Below are 18,581 nucleotides of genomic sequence, written 5' to 3' on the forward strand. Positions count from 1 at the left end.
TTCAGACTTCAGAGAATTGATACCATACGGAAATTCAGATTAACAGAAAGAGATAAAGAGCCCAGGAAATAAAAAAAAACATATAGAGAAACATGACAACCCATATAATTTTTTATCTTAATTTCTTTAGAAAACATAATTTCTAAAGCAATAATTATATACCTGTGTGTATGTATGTATGTGTGTGTGTATATATATATGTAGGCAATAACAGTGCAAAGGACAAGGATAAATATCAAACTATGTCAAAATAAGGTTCTCATATAGATGGCAAAGTGAAATAATATTAACTTTTAAGTTAAAAATTCTTTCTATAATTCCTAAACAATCACTAAATGCAATATTTTATAGTCTTCAATGTATGAGACTTGAATATTATTTGTTATTTTTTTCTTAAATATTTTACATAATAGTTATATTATTGTTTTATAACTTTCTGCCAATTCTTATTTGCTAGTATTAAAAATATAATTGTTTTTTGTATATTGACATTGCCTCCTGTAAAACTACTAAATGTAATTTTAACTTCTAGTAGATTTTTAGTAGATTTCATTGAGTATTTTACATACACAGTCATTATGACAAGCAATAACAGTCAACATTTTATTTCTTTTTTTCTCAACCAATCTTTATTTCCTTTTCCCTTCTTTCCTTCCCTTCTTCCCTTCCTTCTTTATTTTTTCAGTAGTTCGGACTTCCAGTACAACATTGAATACAAACTAAGAGAGTAGATATGTTCTTTTTTCTGATTTTAGTGGAAAATCATTCAATATTCTATCATTAAGAGTGATGTTAGCTAGAGGTTTTGTTTTTGTTTTGTTGTGTAAATACCCTCTTTTCAGAATGAAGGATTTCTTTTATGTTCCTAATTTCCTAAAAGCTATTATGAAGGGGCTGTAAATTTAATCAAATGATTTTCTGCATCTACTGAGGTGATCATTTTTTTCTCTTCATTCTGGTGATGTGGTGAATTACATTGCCTGATTCACAGATGTTGAAACAACCTTGCATTCCTGAGATTAATTCTATTTGGTCATGATTTATTATTATTTTTATATATTGCTGGGAAAGGTTTACTAACATTTTATTAAGGATTTTATGTCCATGTTTGTGAGAGAGATTGATCTGTAACTTTTTCTTCCAATGTGTTTGCCAGGTACTACTATCAGTAATTTTATAAGTTTCACGAAATGTGTTAGAATAACCCTTCACTCCTTTTTAGTAGTATAAAAAATTGTGCAGAATTTTTGATTTATTCTGAAAACGTTTGTGTAGAATTCACATTATCTCTATCAATGTTTCATGGAATTGTTAAGAAGTCATCTGGGCCTAGGATTTTCTTTGTGGAAATATTTTTTAGTATGAGTTGAATTTTTTAGTAAATATTGGGATTTTTTTATTTTATATTTCTTCTTGTATTAACGATGGTAACTTTTACTCTTCGAGGGTTTGTTCACTTAATTTATGTCAAAGAATTTGTCGTCATTAAATTATTTATGCTATTCCCCTATTATCCTTTCAATGTTTGTAAATTTATAATTATGTTTCTTATTTTATTTCTTTTGCTAGATATTTGCATTTTCTCACTGTATCTTAACTAATATTGCTAGATTTTGACCAATTTTTAAATTATTTTCAAAGTTTTGAGTTATCAATTTTTTATTTGTCATTTTTCTATTGATTCCAATATTTATTAATTTTTTTCTACTTATTTTTTGTTTAATTTGCTTTACTTATACTTTCTTAAGTTGGAAACTAAGATAATTCGGTTGAGACCTTTATTATTTTCTAATACAATCATTTAAAGCCATTTAATTTCCTCTAAGTACTTCTTTAGCTATAAGTCACACAATTAGATATGTAGTGTTTTAGTTATAACTTAGACTGAAATACTTTTAAATTTTTTTAATTCCCTGTTTGACTGATGTGTCATGTAAACTGGTATTACTCAATTGTCAAATATTTGGGAATTTTCTGGATACCTTAATGCTACTGATTTCTTATTTAAAATCCTTGTTGCCTACGAAAGTGTCAAACTAAAATATTTGAAGAGATTTATTCTGAGCCAAATATGAGTGACCAATGACCCATGACACGACTCTCAGGAGATCCTGAGAACATGTGCCCAAGGTGGTTGTAGCACAGCCTAGTTTTATACATTTTAGGGAGACATGAGACATCAATCAGATACATGTAAGATTTATATTGGTTCAATCTAGAAAGGTGGGACAACTTCTAGATCTAACCAATCTGGGGAGTGTGGGGATTTGGGGGAGCTTCCAGATCATAAGTAGATTAAAAAATTTTCTGATTGGCAGTTGATTGAAAGAGTTATTATCAATAGAAAGGAATATCTTGTTTATGATAAGCGGTTGTGGAGAACAAGCTTTTATCATGCAGATGAAGCCTCCAAGTAGTGAACTTCAAAGAGAATAGATTGTCTGATCAGATTTAAGATCTATGTTGATGTTAATGCTGGCTGGCTTTTCCTGAATTGCAAAACTGGGGAGGGTATAATGAAGCATGTCCCACTGCCCCTTCTATCACGGCCTGAACAAATTTTTTAGGTTAACTTTAGAATGTCTTTGGCCTAGAGGAGGCATCCATTCAGATGGTTGGGGTAGGGGGCTTAGCCTTCTATTTTTGGTTTATACTGTGGTGGGAGAATATATATATTCTGTGTGATTCCATTCTTTTATATTGATTAAAACTTGCTTTGTGACCCAGAATGTTGGTCTATCTTGGTGACTGCTCTATATGCAATTGAAAATAATGGGTATTCTGCAGTTTTGAGGTGAAGTGTTCTATAAATACCAACTGGGTCAAATTCCATGACAATGTTTTTCAAATTCTGTATTTTACTACTTTTTTATATACTTACTCTATCAATTACTCAGAGGAGTGTAAAAATATCCAACTATAGTTTCTCCCAGCTCTCTTTCTCTGCCCTCAGCTGTTCAGTTGTTGAAGCCTGGCTGCCTTGATAAATCCATGTTTCTCAGCTCCCTTCCTGCCTCTCTGCTTATGGAGTATTCTTGCCTTGCCCTTGGGGGAGGGTCCATGCACCTCAATGGCGTCTCAGCAACTGCCCTGCATTGCCGTTGACACACACTACCCAGGAGCGTTCAGTGAAGACCCTTGGGAAAGAATTGGTGTGTGGGGCAGACTTGTTCTGTAGCCCAGATGCCTCAGAATTTCACACCATCATGCAGGCTCACACTGGGCCCTGGCAAGTTTGTTAAAGTTCTTATAGTTTCTCTTAAAACTCACCAGTGATGAAATTTTCCTCTTCACACTTCCCTACGAGCCATTGGTCTCTTCTATTCTATAATACGTTTATCTTTTTTTTCTGGAATGCAGTGCATTTTGCATTCATAAGTTTCTGATAGGCTTTGACAAAAAAAAAATAATAAAACCTACAAATTTTTTGCTTGACCAGTTTGTTTTGGTTGATAGTGTACAAACAATGATTTTGTTCTATTTTCTAAATACTAACAAAAGAAGAAAGTCTGTTTCAGTTGATTTTTCTATTTTAAGGCTTACTTTTTCAAGTCTATTTTTTAAATAGGTGAAATATTTATTTGGTTCAAAATCAAAAGTGCATAAAAAGTATACTGTGAGAATTTTGTTTTAACTCTGTTCTCCTCTTAAAAATAACAACTGTGCATTGCTTCCTGTTTTTTGTGTGTAGATGGTTTACATAGATAGGTATTAATTTCTCATCCTTTCTTACACAGAAAGTAGCATTCTAATATCTGTTCTGTGCCTTGTTTGATTGCAAACTCAAAAAATTAAAAACATATTCTATTATACAGAAAAGTACACAAATGATAAGAATATAGCCTTGTGAATAATTATAAATGAACGGATTGGCATGATCGCTGCATTTTCCAAGAAATGTTAGCAGAACCCATAATCCTCCTTCGTGTCCCCTTTCCGTCATTACACTTTTCTTTTTCCTCAAATATACCACTATACAGACTTTTACCATCACAAGTTAGTCCTGCCAACTTCTGAAATTTTATGGACAGAATTATACAGACATTCTTATGTCTGGTTTATTTACTCAACAATGTATTTATAAAAGAGTCAACTCTGTTTTTATGTAAAGTCTTAGTTCATTCATTTTGTCTAGTCATGTAATGTTCCATTATATGAATATCATGAAATTTATTTTCCTACTCTATTCTTCATAGATTTTGCAATTAGTAATTATACTTTAAAGTTCCTTATTATCTACAAATACTTTTGTTACTTTCTGATTCTTATTCATTTGTTTTCATTTCCTTGCCTTATTTTGTCACATAGAAATGTGATAAAATCAGTACAAAATTGAATGAACACACGAGAGTTAGCATTCTGGTTGCTAAAATACCAGATGAATTTTTTAAGATTAAGAAAAATATATTCTAGATTTTCAAATTCTTTTTAATTTTTGTCATCAATAGAGGTTGAATTTTATCATATTATACTTAGGCATTTATTGAAATAATATACTTTTATTCTTTATTCCATTAACAAGATATATTATGTTGATTGATCTTTGAATACTGAACCAAATTGCAATCTAGAAATAAACCTAAATTGGGCATAGTATGTTATAATTTTATGTATTACTGACTTTTTAACAAATATTATCTTTAAGAGTTTTTGTTTTTGTGTATAGGCGGGTTGTCCAGTACATTTCTTTTCTTATAATTCCTTCACCATGTGTAAACACCATGTTAACTCTGGTTTCTTAAAATAAAATAGTCAGTGCTCTGACTTTTTTATTTCTTTAGAAAGATTTTTATAAACTTGGTATTATTCTTTTATTAAAGTTTGCCAGTCTTGTCCTTTGAAGCCATCTGAAACTGCTCTTTTATTTGTGAAGAGGTTTTTATGTGTTTTTTTAAAGAATGCAGCTTTTTAACAGAGAAAGGACAATTTATGTTTTCTTTGATCTTATGTCAGTTGTAATAAAATTTTTAAGACTTTTTTATTTTATTCAAATTTTTACATTTATTTTCCAAAAGTTGACCTTAATATCCTTTATTTTTAGATTTGATGTCTTTTTATTTTTTATTTCTGATTTTGGAAATTTGTCCTCTCTTTTTTCTGTTAGTATTAAAAAATTTTTAAATCAATTTTATACTCTATTTAAAGTATAAATTTTTGTTGTTGTCAATCATATTTTATTTTTTATTTAATTAATTTGATCTCTTATATTGATTTTCTTCATATACTTCCTTTGTGCTTCCTTTTTCTATTCAATTTCCAGTTTGTTATGTCTTCTGACTCTCTCTCATCATAGATTATTTTCTTATTTTATGGAAGCACATCTTCAACAGAGGCTATTTTTGTCTGTAGACATATTATACATTTTAATTTTTATGTTGTTGATATAGATTGCTTTGATTTATTTTTATTAGGTAGTCTGCGAGTTTCAACAGTTTGGAGCTAGATTTAACCTTTTTCTAATTTGTGAATTACTTTTTATTCATAGGATTAGACAGACTTTTGATTTCATTTGCATACATGAAGCAGGTTTATGAGTTTAATTCCACAGGAGATATAGAAGACAGTTTTACCCACCCAAAGCCCTAGGCAGAAGCATGTTTGCTTTTCATTTCGCATTGTCCTGGGGAGAGAGTGTAAGTATTGTCTTCTTCCTATCACTTAGGTACAATTCTTAAATGATTCTGGTTCTGAGCAGAGCTGCTCAGCTCATCCTCTGGTAAATTTGAGCCCAAAGCTAAGTGTTCTGTTTCTGAGACAGCACCAAGACCCCGAGCCCTTCCCTCTGAGGTCTGGATCTTTCATGCTATCACACCAGACTTCTACAGAGACATCTATAGGGGTTATTGTTTCATTAATTTTATTCATGGTTTCTAGATTTCATTTTCTTTTAGACATTAAAATACTGCATTGGATACTGCAGTGTGTATTGGGTACTGGATACTGGATGCTGCATTGGGATAGAGATGTATGCTAACTGTTTCCACAATATTGCTGGACTCCTGATTCTAGTCTACCTTTATAAAAGTTAGACTGGAGCCTGATTTGTGTGTTTCAAGTGAGGTAGTGAGGATAACAATATTAGTCCGGATATTGTGGTAAGGAAACTATGCATTTGGATGATCAGGAAACAAGACAAAATGGTTGAACTGTGTAACGTAAATTTTATTCTGTTTGCAAGATAGCAAGCATAGAAAAATACTACTCCTGAGACAGCCTGAATATCAGGCCTTAGTGAACAATGTGCCTGTGGACTTAAGCATCAATAAATCAAAATGCAAAATTTTTTCTTCTTCACAATGCAAATATATGTAAGAGTTGAGGTTGAACATAAGTCCACACTGGGAAAAAATAACTAAGCCCATCAGCATGCATTGGGTTTTAGTGAATCTGGCTTCGTATACTCCTAATTTAGAGTGTCCCAAAGTTTGCAATTAGAAGCTACAACTGAACAGTGGCTGAACACTGACTCATTAGTAGAGACTTACAAAAGCTCAACAAAAACCTCCTAAATTATAGACCACAGCTATTCACAAGGCTGCCTCAGTTTTGGCAAAGCAGTGTTTTTAAAGGGTAAGTATGTGTTTGGGGATGGAATTATGTATGTTTTTCATCACTATGTATTTATTTATATCAATCTTTTATTGTATCACAGGTACAGAAAAGTGCAATAGAACTTCATCATTCAACAATCTAGAGGAAGACTCCTTTAGTTTTTATTTTTAATTTTCACCCATTTCTAACTCCATTTCTCCCCCATCAGGTTATCCCTAATGTGTAAAATGTACATGTTTTGGAGCATATTTTTATTCTTAAAAAATAGTGCTACAGATTATGTGGATAATGTAGGTGCCTCACCACATCCCCTAACTGCCATGAATGTTGACTGGTAAGACCCCAACAATCCCCTTTACTGAATTATTGCCCTTAGCTGTATGAGAGCCACCCCTACCTTGCTTCTGTAAAACAAATAATTGCAACTTTTGCAACTTTTATTTTATATTCAGGGAGTATATGTGCAGACTTGTTACCGGGGTATATTGTGTGATGCTGAGGTTTGTGGTACAAATGATCCTGTCACCAGGTAGTGAGCATAGTACACAACAATTGGTTTCTCGCCCCTTGCCCTCACTTCTACCTCCCTCGTCTAGTAGTCCCCAGTGTCTATTGTTCCCATCTCTATGTCCATGAGTATCCAATATTTAGCTCATACTTATAAGTGAGAACATGCCGTATTTTGTTTTCTGTTACTGTATTAATTTGCTTAGAATAATGACCTACACCTACATCCATGTTGCTGTAAAGGACATGATGTCCTTCTTTTTTACAGCTGCATAGTATTCCATCTACCTTGCTTCTTGCTTCTTTCATTCTTCTTTTCTTTTCTTTTCTTTTCCTTTCTTTCTTTCTTTTTTTTTTTTTTTTTTTTTTTTTTTTTTTTTTTTTTTTTGAGATATAGTCTAGCTCTGTCGCCCAGGCTGGAGTGCAGTGGTGCAATCTCAGCTTACTGCAAGCTCCGCCTCCTGGGTTCATGCCATTCTCTGCCTCAGGCTCCCGAGTATGAGACTACAGGCGCCCACCACCACGGCTATTTTTTTTGTATTTTTAGTAGGGACAGGGTTTCACCTGTTGAGCCAGGATGGTCTCGATCTCCTGATCTTGTGATCCTCCCTGCTCAGCCTCCCAAAGTGCTGGGATTACAGGCGTGAGCCACCACGCTTGGCCTCATTCTTCTTTTCTTAAGAGAAGCGCTTCAACAAGAATTCTTCTCAGGCTCTGCTTTTCGGGAAAACAACCTAAGATGCAGGTTTGTTATAGAAATTATATTTGTACTCGTATATATGACTATTTTAGATATATGTGTATTTTGATAAGAGGGGTAAGAATGGCAGAATAATTTGAAAAAAAAGAGGAATAAGAGGAGAGGAACTTTTTTATTAGATAACATGAACAAATAAACTTTATAGTCATTAAACAGTGTTTCAGACACAGCAATATCAACTCTAAGAAACAGGGTGGAAATGCAGAATGAGAATCAGGTGTAATTATTTTGTTACTGATATGTTACTAGTACTTAGAACACAGTTGAAAACATGATAGAAAATGAAAACATATTGATCAGACGTGCAACATATTGATCAATTGATGTGCAACAGAGCTGGCATTACAAAGCGGCTGGGAAGAAGGGATCATTCCAGTAAATGGTTCTGACATAATAGCTTATCCATATGAAAAAAAAATTGAATCCCATCTTTATACTGTAAAAACAAATCAGTTCCAGTCAGTTAAAGATATAACTGTAAAAAGTAAAATTTTAAAATGTTTAGCAGAAAATATAGCAAATATCTTTATGACCTCAATATTGGAGAATGCTTTTTCAAATACATCAAGAACCATGGGAACATAAAGAAAAGATGGATTTCAAACTTTCAATTTAAAAGAATTCTGTATCAAAAACACAAGCAAATTGAAAAGATAACCCGCAGATCAGGAAACACATTTGCTGTGCACAAAACTGACAAAGAATTAGCATTTAGTAGTGTATATAGAATTACTATAAATCAGTAAGAAAATAGATGAAAATTGAAAAATAGAAAAAAAGATAAGAAGTAAACCCCAAAGAGTAAATAAATACGTTAAGATTCTCAACCTCAGAAGACTTTTTGTATTCATCAGATAAATAAATTTTATAAGGCAACAACTAACAATATTCTCTGAATGTGCCACGTGTTAGCAGAGATGTCAGTAAAGAAAAAGGAGCAGGTACATCCATGCACTAGCAGTGAGAATATAATTGGAGTTACCACTTTGAAGAATCATTTGACAATATCTAGATAAATGCAAACACTACTGCTACAGGAATTTCAGAGTTAGTATTGTACCATACATGAATTCATAGACATGTGAACAAGAAGACATATACAAAAATGCTCATTTCAAAATGACTTGTAATGTCAAAAACTTGTAATGATCTTCCCATCAATATGACAGGGAAAATACTAGGTAGTATATGCACACAATGAAATATGGTACAGTCAAATAAACATACTGGGTGTACAAACAACAACAGAGAGAAAACTCAAAAACACAATGTTAAATAAATCAAGCTGGTTGCAAAAGGATTCATGCAGTATGATATCTTTTTTAGAAAGCTTTAAACATATAAAATAATACTGTATATTGTTTCTGCACAAATACATATGTAGCAGGAGCGTAAAAGTATAAGCAAGAGCTGAGTAATTTTAAACTCTTGCCAGATAAGAGAATATGTTCTTGGAGGTTTAATGTTCAATTACTTATGGGGTTGAATTTTATTTGAAATGTTTAATTTTTTAAGCCAAGGGAAACATTTATAAGGTTTTTGTTAAATGATGTATACTTTTCTATGCCTGAACATTTTATTGATGAAAAGGAAAAATAATCTTATGCTATTTTGTATATATTTAAGTGTACACTATATGCAGATATATATGTGGATATATATATACGTGGATATGTATATATGCACACATATACACACATATATCTGTATTCACACAATATATAGCTTAGTTTTATACTTAATTCCCTCAATGATTTGCTTGCTTGTTTTCATTTTATTACGGTATTTATCCGTCCCATTTTACTTTTATTCTTCTAGCAATGGACAGATAATGCCTTCTGTTCTTCTACTCAACCTCCTGTAGACCTATGCAGAAATTTTCTTTGTGGTGTGGATGAATCACAGAGCATGTACATAGGTAACTTCCATGCACACTCCCAGATATTTCTAAATCAGATAGCCCCAACTGACATCTCATTTTACACTTCTACCAGAAATGAATAAGTGATTATATCTTTCTACAATCATCTCCCAGTCTGTCATTGGTTAATAAAATCTACAGCATTCTTTATTAAGCAGAAAATTTTAAATACAACAAAATTAATTAATTCATTTTTACCTCATACCTTTTTATTTTCATATCTGGTTAAGCAAGTTTGTTCTTAGTCCAAGATCACAAGAACCCTCTTGACCGCGGACTAAGGGTTCTAAAGGTTCTAGCAGGACATTTCAGCTCCTTGAATGCTCTTGGTCAAAGAACTATTCTCCTCTCTCTGAGAAGGTGATCCTCCTCAACCACAGAGGCAGTTTCAGGAAGAGTGCCCTTGGAGGCTTGAAAGGGAGTGTCACATCTAGGCAGCCAGAGCACACATGTTGCTCTCTGGACAATCAACGAACTGTGAGTTGTCGCAGACAAGGCATCCTAACATGTGGTTGGGAAAGTTGAAAGCAAAGCTTGACTTAGCAACAATTGACTCAGCCTTTCCCTTTCTGCACCTCAGAGTTCCCATGTGTAATATGGAGGGATGGACAATATTATATCTATTATTCCCTTACACTCAAACTGTTCATGACAGAATTATTTTTACTAACTGATAAATTTCATCCTTCCATAGCTGTCGGAATCAGGTTTGGTGATATCAGCTTCCCATGTGCTCTACAACAGGCAATTTAAAATCAAGGTCATCTCAGTATCTAGGTGGTTCCATGTTAAACTATTCCCCAAGTATATTACTTTAGCTTAACTGCCATACAGATAAATTCTCAAACTTCAATAATTTCACTCAATAGAAACTCAGTCTCACCCAAATAAAGTCCAATTGAGTGTTTCTGGTAGGGAGACTTTTCAAGCAGTCATTCAAGGACTTGGGCTTTTTTTATATCTTATTTCTCCGCTCCTTTAGGTTCATGATGCTCTCTCTGGCCACCTTCGAGACAGGAAGAAAGAGCAGAGGATCACTGTGAGAGGACTTTGAGGATCAAATCCCGAAGTGGTACATGTCACTACTGTTCATAGTCTCTTTGCTGGAACTTGGTCCTGTGGCCCTACTGGCAGAGAGGAAGGCTGTGAAACCCAGTCTAGGCATGTGCCTAGAAGAGGAAGAAACACCTTTTGAAGAACAGAGAGCAGTCTCTGTCATACCAGGAGTACCTGTCACATACTTGTAGAACAAAAATCAGTGGCATTTTAATTATTGAAGAGGAAGAAACACCTTTTGAAGAACAGAGAGCAGTCTCTGTCATACCAGGAGTACCTGTCACATACTTGTAGAACAAAAATCAGTGGCATTTTAATTATTGAAACAATGTAATAATTTTAAACACAGTTTCATAACCAGGAGTGAATCACCCATAATCTCACACCCGGAACAAAATATCTGTTAGTATAATGCACCTTTACATAGCTGTAATCTTAAAGGGCGTACTTCCTTCTTTGCTTTCTTTTTTTTATTATTATTCATCCTTTCCCTCTCTCCCTCTCACCCTCGCTCCCTTTCTCTCTTCCTTCTTTCTTTTCTTCTTTCCTTTCTGATTTTCTAGCTTCCTTCTTTAAACATCTCTTGATGGTCTATTGGTCTGAACAGCAATAAAGAGATCAATAAGGCATAGCATTTTAAATTTGCCCTCAAGAAATTCCACTAGTAGGCAAGTCACCAATTATTACAATAGTGGGACAAGCGCTGTGATAGAAATAAATACAGAGTACTGCAGTAGTCCTTACCCAGAAAAAGATGTCCAGGGTAGATGGTATCTGAACTGAGAATTAAAGAATAAATAGAAGACAGCATGGCAAAAAAAGTTCAAGAGTGTTCCATTCTTCAAGAATGGGGCATTGAGATAGAACCTGGAGACATGAGATAGAACTGTGCATCCTGGAAATTGCACATAATTCAGATTGATTGGGAAATAGAGTGTGGATGGGAAGTAGTGAAAGCTGGGTCAGTAGAATTCAATGGGGTCAAATTGTGAAAGATTGTGAGCTCTGCTAAGGAGATGATATTTTAGCTTAAATACAAGAAGAGCCATTGAACTATTTTAAGCATAGGAGTGATCTAATCAGAACTCTGCTTGAGAAAGATAACCCTGGTTGCTGTGTGAAAAACTATACCAGAGGCAAACAAAGTTGAAGCCAGGAGACCAGTTAAAAGACAAAATTCATAATTTATATGAGATATGATGATAATTTGACTTAGGCTGTGATTGACATTGTGGAGTAACATATCGTATTCAAGAGATGTTTGGGTGATGAAACCAAGAGGGCTTGGAAATTGATTGGATATGAGGCATTAGAGGAATATGTTAGGGCTAGATCCCAGGATTCTGCTTTGGATAATTGGATAGACAATTAAAGCAGAAACTATTGAAGAAGGGGAGAAGATAAAGGGTTTTGATTTTCATTTCAATTCTAAGGTATTCTTGGAAATATAAGTAGAGGAAGCTGATAGGGGGGTTGGTTATAAAGCAAATTCAAGAGTGAGACTTACACTGGAGTTAAGATATATAATCGGATCTGTAAGAATAAAAGGAAGAAGTTGTTCAGGGACTATGTGTACAGTATGAAGACCAACATCTGAATGAAATATAAAAGAACAAAAGCTGACAATGGAGTCTGTGAAAGAGCGAACAAAAAAATGAGGATTAGATCAAGAGCATGAAATCACAGACACCAAAGGAAGAAAATTTTAGGTGCAGATCAAAGATCAAGGGAAATAAAGATACAAATGTGTCAATTAGATTTGGTATTAAAGACTGCATTAGTATCTTTTTGAGTACAATTTTATGGCTACTTGGCAAAGAATCAGATGACTGGAATCAGGAAGTGAATGGAAAGTGAGAAATGAAAAGGACTGTCAATAAGGGAAAAGATAGGACATAAGCTCTAATGTTTATTTGAAGTTTTTTTGTTTCTTCCAAAGCTGGGAAAGATCTAATAAAGTGTGAATGCTTTTAAGGAAAAGTTTGTAGAGAGAAATTTTTTGACAATAGTAGAGCAAATCATGGAGAAGTAATTGATAGAATGAGGTCCCAAGAAAGCAAGAACATTCCTGGAGGAAGAAGCTTTCTGTTTTAACAGGCAGTAACAAAGATCAATGAATCAGGATGGGTCTACGTTTGTCAGTTTAGAGTGGAAATTGTTGGTAGAGCTCCTGGGACAACTCCTATTTTACTTGTGACAAAAGCTTAACTGCTGAGAGCAAACAGGGTGGTGGGATCAGCTATTATTTTTAAATGGAAGAATTTAAAAATCACAATTGTGAAGTAAAGTCTCCCAAGACAGATAGAACAGGAATACTGAGTAGTGCTGTGTGCCTCTTTGAAGTCAGAGTTGATGCAGTGACCACATGCCAAGGGCTGCTTTGAGGCTTTCTCCCACAGTGCTCATTGAGTTATGTGAGAAGGTGAAGATGGAAAATAGGTGAATGACAGCACACACGTTACGTGAGTTTGGCAAGAGCACAAATGAGGCAAGGGTAGCAGCAAGAGGGTGAAGAAAATGCTCAGCCAGAAAATGTAAGCTGACTATGAAAGGAAAACAGTTCCACAGACTGGAGAGTTGCATGAGATAGAGATTAAGTGACAGTAATTAATTGACTAAGAAAAAATGATAATATCCTGAACATGAATGTTTTACTTTACTATGATATAAAGAGTCCATGGAGATCTAAATAAATACTTGTTGAATGATGAATAAGTGGATTTTTCTGTGTGCACATATAAACTTTCCCCTGTTATTATACACCTAGGTTGCTTTTATTTTCAATTTGTTTTTGAAATTATCAGTGCAGTAGAGTTTTTCTTTCAGAGTGTACAGTTCTGTTTTTAAAATTAATAGACATTATTTTTGAAGCAGTTTTACATTTACAGAAAAATTGAGCAGAAATTTGAGTTTCCATATAATACTCCTCTTCCCCATACCCTGCACACAGTTAACATCTTGCATTCATGTGGTATATTTGTTATCGTTAATGAACCAATATTTATATATTATTATTAATTAAATACCATATTTTACATTAGGGTTTGCACTTTGTGTTATATAGTTTTATGGGTGTTGACAAATATAAATGTTATGTATCTACCACCACAGTATCATACAGAATAGTTTCATTGCCTTAAAAGTCCCCTGTGCTCCACCTACTCATGCCTACCTTCTTCTCATCCACCCTTTTCCTAGCAACCATTGATCTCTTTATTGTCTCTATAGTTTTTCCTAATTCAAAGTCATATAGTTAAAATTGTACAGTATATGGCCTTTGCAGACTGACTTTTTAAACTTAGTACTATTCATTAAGATTCTTCTGTGTCTTTTTTTATGACTCGATAGCTCATTTTTAAAAATCTGAATAATATTCCATGGTATAGATGTATCATAATTTATCCATTCACTTATTGAAGAATGCCTTGGATGCCTCTAAGATTTGACAGTTCTAAATACAGCTGCCATAAACATCCGTATGCAGGTTTTTGTGGGACATTAGTTATCAAATAATTTGGGTAAATTTACTTGGTGATTGCTGGATTGTATGGTAAGATGATGTTTAGCTTTGTCAGAAATCACCAGACTGTCTTCCAAAATGCTGAACCATTTTGCAAATCCCACTATCAAGGAATGAATGTTTATGTTGCTCCATGTCCATATGAGCATTGGATGTTATCAGAGTTTAAAATTTTAGCTATTCTGATAGGTGAGTGATGGTTTATAATTGTTATTTTAATTTGTGATTAACTAATAACGTGTTATTGAGTATCTTTTCGTATGCTATCCGTACATCTTTGGTGAATTACTTGTTCAGATCTTTTGCCCATTTTAGTTGAGTTGTTTGCTTTCTTATTTTTGACGTTTAAGAGCTCTTTGTATATTTTGTATACTAGCCATTGGATAGCTGCTAGGCAATTTTTTTTTTTTTTCTCAGTCAGAAAGTAATGACTTTCTTTTTTCATTCTCCTAACTGTGTCTTTGACGAGCAGAAGTTCTTAATTTTAATGAAGTTCAGCTTACCCAGTTTCTCTTCATGGGCTGTGCTTTTGTGTTATATCTAAAAAGTCACCAAACCCAAAGTCACCTAGATTTTTTCCTGTGTTTTTCTCTAGAAGTTTTATTGTTTTACATTTAAGTCTTTGATTAATTTTGAGTTAATGTTTGTGCAAGGTGTAAGGCCTGTGTCTAGATTCATTTTTTTTTTTTTGTATGCGGATGTCCAGTTGTTTCAGCACTATTTGTTGAAAAGACTGTCCTTTTGCCATAGAATTGTCTTTGCTCTTTTGTCAAAGATCAGTAGGCTATGTTTATGTGAATTATTGCTGTGTTCTCTATTCTGCTCCATTGATTGGTCTATTTTTTTCCAGTATCACACTGTCCTCACTACTGTCATTTCTATGAATTTGAATACATATGTAGGTCTATGTAACTACCACCATAATTAACATACACAACCATTCTATTATTCTAAAACAATTTCCTCATGCAGACTCTTTATACTCTACCTCCCACTCACACGCAGCCTTTGACTACCACTGATCTGTTTTCATCACAATAGATTTCTTTTTTTTTTCTTTTCCTGGGGACTACTGTATGAATGAAATCATGTAATACGTGACCTTTTGAGACTGGCTTGTATCACTCAGCATGATGCTTTTGAGAGTTATCCATGTTCTTGTGTGTATCAGTGATTGTTTCTTGCTATGGCTGAGGGATACCTATGCTGTATGAATGTGTCACTCTTTGTTTATTTGTTTTCTAATTGAGAAACATTTGTGTTATTTCTAGTTTTGATCAATTAGTGATAAAGACATTAAAGTATCCAAGTATAGATTTTTGTGTGCTAACATAAGTTTTCATTTCCGTAGAGTCAATACCCAGGAATGAGCTGCTAAGCCATATGATGAGCATATGAATATTTTAGGAGAAGCTACTTACCATTTTTCATAACAACTGCATCATCTTACATTCCTATTAGCAATATGCAAGAGTTCCAGAAGCTCCACATCATTGGCAGGAGTTGATATTGACCGTAGTTTACAGTCTGGACATTCAGTATGTGGCAGTGATATTTCATCATGATCCTAATTTTTCATTTAGTCACTGATGATGTTGAACATCTTTACCTGTGATTATTTGACATCAATGTTTTTTCTTTGGTGAAGTGTCTGTCAACATCTTGTGCCCATTGGGAAAAAATGTGTTGTTTGTTTTTTTACTGTCAAGTTTTCGGAGTTCTTTATTTACTACCAGTACATGTCTTTTGTCAGATACGTGATTTGTAAATATATTCTCTCAGTCTGTAGCTTGTCTTTTCATCTTTCTGATAATGTCTTGTGCAGAGCAAAATTTGTTAAATTTGGTGAAATCCCATTTATCATTTTTTTATTTTATGTCTCAGGCTTTTGTTATCATATCTAAGAATTCTAATTCTTTGCATAGCCCTAGGTCCTGAAGAGTTTCTCCTAACATTTTTAGTTTAGCACTTTACATTTAGAGGTATGATCAATTCAGAGATAATTTTTGTATGAGGTATGAGATGTAGGTTAAGATTTATTTTCTTGTCTGTATATGTCAAATTGTTCTATTGTCATTTGTTGAAAATAATACTTTTCTTCATTGAACTGCATCTGTAGCTTTGTCAAATATAAACTGGTCATATTTGTGTGGGTTAATTTCTGGACACTACTCTCTTCCATTGATCTACATGTTTGATCTTCATCAATAGCACATAGTCTTGATTGCTATAGATTTATAATAATTATTAAAATTAGTATGATTTCTCAAAATTTATATTTCTTTTCCAAAATTACTCTGGTTATTCAAATTTCTTTGCTTTTCCATGTAAATTTTAGAATCAGCTTATCTACACAAAATATTCTGCTGAAATTTTGGTCAGTACTGAATTCACTTACAAATCAAATTGGGAAAAATTAATATCTTTCCTATGTTAAATCTTGTAATGCCTGAACATGGTAGTTTTCTTCATTTATTTAGGTCTTTAATTTCTTTCAACAGTACTTTATAGTTTTCAACATACAGATTCTCTATTTGATTTTTTTCCAGATTTATGACAAAGTGTTTCTATTTTTATTGGAGTTATCATAAATGGTATTGTTTTTGTTTGAATTTCAGATTTTAATTGTACATTGTTAGTATATAGAAAAAAGTTTAATTTCTCAGTATTGACTTACGTTTTGCAACCTTGTCAACTTTTGTTATTATTTTGGACATTTTTTATTTGTATACATTTATGGGGCACAAGTGTAGTTTTGTTACATGGATAGATTGTGTAGTGGTAAAGTCAGGGCTTTTAGTGTATTCATCACATGAATAACATATACTGTACCATTAAGTTATTCTTATTGTCTATGCCCTCCTAGTTCCTTGCTTTTCTAAGTCTCAGTTGTCTATCATTCCACACTCTATGCCCATGTGTACACATTATTTAGCTCCCACTTAGAAGTAAGAACATGTGGTATTTGTCTTTCTGTTACTGACTTGTTTTGCTTAATGGCCTCCAGTTCTATTCATATTGCTGCAAAAGACATGATTTTATTCTTTTTATGGATGAACAGTATTGCATTGTATATACATACCACAGTTTCTTTATCCAATCGTCAGTGATGGATACTTAAGTTGATTCTATATCTTTGCTATTATGAATAGTGCTAGAATAAACATAGGTGCAGATACCTTTTTGATATAATGATTGCTTTTCCTTTGGGTAGATACCTAATGATGAGATGGATGGATCAAATGGTAGTTCTAATTTTTGTTCTTTGAGGAGTCTCCATACTGTTTGCTAAAGTGGCTGTACTAAATCATATTCCCACCAACAGTGAATAAGCACTCCCTTTCTCTGCATTCTCTCCAGTATCTGTTGTTTTTGTTTTTCCTTCTCTAGGATTTTCTATACAGACAATCATGTCTCTGTGAATAGAGATGGTTTTATTTATTCACGTCTAATTTATTTCTAAAAAATAATTGCTATTTCATGCCTATTGCATTGGCTAAAAGTTCCAGTACTATGTTGAATAGAAATAGTGAGAAAGGATTCCTTATCTTTCCTAATCTGAAGAAGAAAACATTCGGACTTTCATTATTAAGTATGATAGTAGCTGTGGATTTTGTCCTTAGAGATCTTTTATCAAATTGAAGAAGTTCCTTTCTGTTCCTGGTTTGCAAAGAGTTTTTAATCATAAATGAATGCTAAATTTTGTGAACTTCTTTTTCTTCATCAGTTGATCTGATAATGTATTTTTTCTTCTTCAAACTCTGAATGTGATGGATCACATTGATTGTTATTTGAACATTGAACCAAGTTTTATTTTACTGGGATAAATTCCATTTGGTCATGGTGAATTGTCATTGTTATTATGATGATTTTATATAGCTTCATTAAATTTAATAATATTTTGTTTACAATTCTTGCATATTTTAATGCAAGATATTGGTCTGTAGTTTTCATTTTTTTCTACTCTGCTGCTTTAGTTTTGGTACAGAGTGACATAGGCTTCATGAAATTATGTAGACAAAATTTTTTATTCTATTATTTGAAAGACAATTTCAACACCTGATGTTATTTTTTAAAATATTTGATATAACTACACTAGGAAATCATCAGAGATTGGAATTTCTTTTTCAGGAGACTCTTGAGCTACAAATTCAAATTATTTAATTATGTAAGAAGATTTGTCTATTTCATCTTTTCTGAATTTGTAGTTTACAGTTTTTGAGGAATTGTGTCATTTCAGATAAATTATTGAAGAGAGTGCATAG

This window comes from Chlorocebus sabaeus, chromosome 9 (genome assembly GCF_047675955.1).
Source record: "Chlorocebus sabaeus isolate Y175 chromosome 9, mChlSab1.0.hap1, whole genome shotgun sequence".
Taxonomy (NCBI): Eukaryota; Metazoa; Chordata; class Mammalia; order Primates; family Cercopithecidae; genus Chlorocebus; species Chlorocebus sabaeus.